The 5,448-nt window shown below is 32.9% G+C and overlaps 1 pseudogene; it reads right to left on the bottom strand.

Moving 5' to 3' along the window:
• Positions 1-1,062: 1,062 nt before the first annotated feature.
• LOC147557192 (pentatricopeptide repeat-containing protein At3g62890 pseudogene) lies at positions 1,063-2,658 on the bottom strand (annotated as a pseudogene).
• Between the last annotated feature and the right edge of the window lie 2,790 nt (positions 2,659-5,448).

Raw genomic sequence — 5,448 nt, 5'->3', positions numbered from 1 at the left:
TGGAAAATTTTTCTTATGATGGTTTTTTGTTAAAATACATGGAATCATTTATACTATGTACTAACAAATTTTTCTATAAAATGAAATTCGCCCAGGGTCCCCAAATTCTTATGATGGTTTTTTGTTAAAATACATGGATTCATTTATGGGGTAATTTCTATATAGGTCAAAATAATATAGAAAATGAGTGAAAAAGTATAAAACATTTGAAAATTATTATTCAGGTCAAAAAGTGTGCAAATACTAAAATACTCTTTTTTGTCATTTTGTGTAACTAAATTCTTTTTATTTTTCTTTAAACTTTAAATCGATATAACTTTTGTTTGAGATGTCGGATTTCTATAAAAATTATATATTTAGAAAAGATTTTTCATTAGCTTTCTAACAAGATCCACTTTCAATATTTTTTTTCAAAAAAAAAAAAACCAATCTGTTATGCAAACGTGTTTGCAACAATCTGTTATGCAACAATCTGTTATGCAAACGTGTTTGCAAACATCTGTTATGCAAACGTGTGTTTGCAACAATCTGTTCTGCAAACGTGTGTTTGCATAATGTAAACTGCAAACATGCGTTTGCATAATGTAAACTGCAAACTGTGTTTGCAGAATATAATCTTGATTTGCAAATCGAGAATATAATCTTGTAATAAAAATCCTTTGGTGACACCAAAATAGAGTTGAGAAATTAAGGTGAAAACAAAAAAGAAGAAGTGTTAGGAAACAAGAAAGCAATTAAACTCCCAACAAAAACATAACTAACAACATTAAAGTTGTTTCGAAAAGGATTAAAAAAGGCGGCGAACCACGTGATTATTTATCATTAGAATGTAAACATTATCTACTTCAGAGTACTCTTTATAGTCTTAATATAGTCATGAACTAAGTAGACATAAAAAAAAATTAATCTTCCCACCACTATCTCTGTAACTTTTGTTCTCACTCATAAGCAAAATGAATGTAAACAAACCATCTCCCGTAAAGATCAACAATACAACCATAATGTTGGATCAATGGAGTAATATCAAATTTCTCACTCATCATCTCAAAATACTTCATTCCTTCAGCCACAAGACCATCCATGAACCCAAACACACAAAACACCCAAAAAAAGCACATTAGTCGGCATCACCCCATGATTCTGCATCTGCAAAAACAAGTTACAGCATTCTTCATTGTGACCATGCATTGCAAGGCCTGAAATCATGGCACTCCATGCCATCACATCTTTATCTTCTCCTAATCCATTAAACACCCATCCAGCTCTTTTAATACGACCACAATTTGCGTACCTATCAATTAAAGAAGTCTCTAACATCAAGTCGATTTTCATTCCACATCTATCTATATAAGCATGCACCCATTTCCCATGCTCAAGAGCACCTAATCGACCACAAGCCGATAATACACTACACATGGTAAACTCATTTGGTCTAACAAAATCAACTTTTAAATCTTGCATTTCTCTAAACAAAACTAATGCTTCTTTATATTCATCACGTTTTACATACCCATTAATTCTAACATAGTTAGTTCTGCACAAGCACTGAAAATGCAGGCAATGACAAATGGCTCTGGTTTAATTCCTGTTTTTCTCATTTCATGGTAAAGTTCAAGTGCTTCTGGATGGGATCTATGGTGTGACTAACCAGTGATCAGAGATGTCCATGAGATCACATCCTGCTCATTCATACTGTGGAAAACCCTGAAAGCGCATTTTAAGCTGCCATGCTTTGCGTACATATCAACAAGAGCATTGCAAACTAGTTTATACTTTTCAAAATCAGTTTTTGTTATCAAGCAATATAGACGGGTACGTAAAATCATCAACTTTCATTTCTCTTTGATGCATTTTTCTGAACATGGATAAAGCTTCTTTATATGACTGAATTCCACAAAGGCAAATCCGGTTGAGGAATTTCATCAAACACCCGATGGGCAGAATCAAAACACCCACATGATGAATATATATTGATTCATCCAAAACTTTAGAACTTGAAGCCTTCAATTTCAAAGAAATAAAATAAAATAAAAACAGAATTGATTCGTGAATAAGCAATTAGAAGCTTAATTGAATGAAAAAGAAAAAGTGAGGACTACCCGAATGTTTGAGTTTGATAGGATGAGAAGACTAGGAATGCCACAAAAGTCGGATTGATTTGTTTGTTAAAGAGATGGAGAGAGATAACTGCGATTACATGAAAAAAGTCTCCGTAGAATCACCATGATTCAGCAACAAAGAAGAAGAAGAACAATGAGAAAACAACCCATAAAAACGTTTTGAGATATTTTGGAAGAGAAAATTAGTTTTAGTAGGAGGGTATTCTGGGAACAAAAAGAATAAGAAATGACCTGATTAATAATTTCTCATCTTATTTCAAACTTAATGTACCATTAACCATAATATTTTGATAACTTCTACTTAATAGGAAAAGCTCTAGGTGTTATTAGTTATTATGATAATTTTGTAAACCTAAATAGTCATTTTCCCTTCATTTGTACTATGTACTAACAGATTTTTCTATAAAATGAAATTTGCCCAGGGCCCCCAAATTCTCAGCCACGACCCTGACTACCACTATACCTCCACTAATACAAACACCATCATCATCACCACACTTCTACGAGCACTACCATCACCATCACGTACCACCACCATTACTACACTACGACGACCATCGTGAGACCATAACCAAGAGTATCACCTTCATTCTTCCTAAAAGAAAGAAGAAGGTTGAAATTTTTTGTTCTCTTACATCTTCTTTCGGAAAGTCGCGGTTTCTTAGTTATTTCATTTTCTAATTTAAATAAAAAGGATACAAACCAAGATATTCACTCAACTATTCCACCGAGTAGCTCGTTCAACCACTGAATTAGACTTTCCACTAAGGACTATCTTCGATCCCAAACCAATTTTAATATTAACTAAAGTTTCATATTTAGACCCGACATCAAGTTTAAGAAAAATGTAGAAGTTTCAATATAAGAATTATTTTATTGCGAAACAGATGTGGACCATGTTCTTTAAACTCGCTTCAGCCTCCGAAGTTTCAGGCTTGACCCTGCTTAAGATTGCATGTAGACCTCTACGTTATTCTCGTTTTTGTAAATTGTCGTGTTCATCTACATTGATTTATTCAAACTCTAGCCTATATTATGAGAATATTTTACGAAATTGTTGTTTCTTTAAACCTTTAACAAGATATAAGACCGTGTGGTGGGTGCCCTGGCAGGCCTTAACCACAAGGGGCCTCTTCATCACAGAATATACTGTCTCCCTCCAGGCAGCACCAACAACATATAGCTAACGACAACCTGCATGCTTAACTGTTAAATACTTGCTCAGTTCAAGAGGTTAGAAATTAGAATAATGATATCAAGACAAATAATAAGCTACTGTCAGTAAGCTAAATATTTTAATTAATCTGGATAAAATTATTGAAGATCATTAATTTAAGCAAAAGGTTGGATCATAATTAATAAAAATGAGATTCTTTCATAAATATATTCTAATCTGTAAGATTATCAGTCCAGCTTAATAAACGGATCAAACCATCGTTTAAGTTCTCAAAAAGCTGGAAAACATGATGAGAGGAACTTCTTGGTTACTTTCAGGATTTTATATACACTTCAGTAATATATATGTTCATTATTACTATTCTTATTCCAATTATTTATATATATGTCTGTTTATTTTTTATTGGGTTATTTTTCTATTGGCCCCCTAAAGTATGATCGGTTTCTCGGGTGGCCCCTAACTTTACAAAAATACCGAGATGACCATCTTTTGTGTTTTTTGATGCATTCATTAAAAAGTCAAATTTGAACTTTCCAATTCTACCCTTATACTACTAAACAACAACAGTATTGACAACAAATCTACCCAATAACCCATTAGAAACATCAGTCACATGCCTATGATCAACTAGTTGGGGTTTTGTTACTGTTATTCTTTTTATGACACTCCGTTGACCATTCACCATTGTCATAAGCTTTCAAGATATTTAAAAGTGAGCCTCGGTTAGATTCATACCGATCGAATCAAAGCAAAAGAAATATCCAAAACAACAGTTTCATGACCACATCTAGGCATCACGAAGAAGAACTCGACTTCTTCAATCTGGTCCTCCACGAAGTAGATCTGCTGGTTTTCCCGATCAGATATGGACTTCTATTTCAAGAAGGAGACTAGATTCGTCTATGTAACTAACAAATAGTGAAGGAACTTCAGTGAAGATATTAAGAGAGGGGGAGAGAGAAATAAGAGAAAGTTAATATAAGAAAGATAAAATTTAATAATAAAAAAATTGTGAAGATCTGTTAATGGAGGTTCTGAAGGAGATAATGAGAGAAAAAGTGATAGTGCAACATAAGAAATTAGTCTTTTATTTAACATTACGATATAAAAAAGAAAATATGTATTTTTCTTTTCTGAAGGTGTTTAAGGATGAAGAAGACAAAGGTGAAAGATTGAAAATAAAAAAAAAACAAGAAATATAAGGGAGGAAAATAGAAATTGAGGAAGAAAAAGATAAAAGGGCAATATTGGAAAAATTTTGTTTGAATGGCGAGTCAATGCATAGAAAAACACAAAAAGTGATCATCTCGATATTTATGCAAATTTAGGGGGCAACGCAGGAAACCAAACATACTTTAGGGGGCAATTGGGAAATAATTTTTTTCTTTTTATTGTCGCAACCCCCCCCCCCCCCCCCCCCCCCCCTTTTTTTTTTCTTGTAACCCATATAATCTATTTATTTTATAAGTGCAATTTGTGTTTGTTTTTCTGTTAATAAATTTATTTTAATTAGTTTCTAAATTTCCCACAATAATTGTGCATGACAACCAATATATAGGAATGATTATATTAGTTAATTACTTAATTGGTATTATTTGGACGGATAAAATTTGAGATAAGCTTTGGACTTATATGTTTCAACACAATTATCTTGACCCACTAATCAACTAAATGTTTGGACTTTGGACAGTTACTTAAAAGTATTCCTGTAATGGGTTAGAATATTAAACTTGGATTTCAAAACTATTTTACTAGTGTGACACCCCGTAGACACCATAGCACTTATCTTTCGGAAAAGACAAAAAAAAATTGTTGATCTTGAGCCGGAGCCAAAGCTAGAGCGGCAACCCTCTCTCTGCTACAATGCTATTTCGTCACAAGTATAATTGGATGATGTTGATGTAACGGTCTAAATGAATAATAATAGATGAAACGACGATAGAGGACGTCGGTGCATGCTAAACAATACTTTCTTGAAATTTTATATTTATAAATGAATCCAAGGAAATTCATATTTCATGGTGGAACTACTAAATTCCATGTGTGGATCCATGAAAAGAAATAAAGAATCCTACAAAATCTTTGCAAGAATCTCTTTGTCTTAACAATGAACTAAAATAATGAAATGTCAACTCTCCTGACTCCTCTTGC

This window comes from Eschscholzia californica, unplaced genomic scaffold (genome assembly GCF_041429995.1).
Source record: "Eschscholzia californica isolate CP2 unplaced genomic scaffold, dmEscCali1.0.p SCAF_2, whole genome shotgun sequence".
NCBI classification, from domain to species: Eukaryota; Viridiplantae; Streptophyta; class Magnoliopsida; order Ranunculales; family Papaveraceae; genus Eschscholzia; species Eschscholzia californica.
This window is presented reverse-complemented; position numbering and strand designations above follow the sequence as displayed.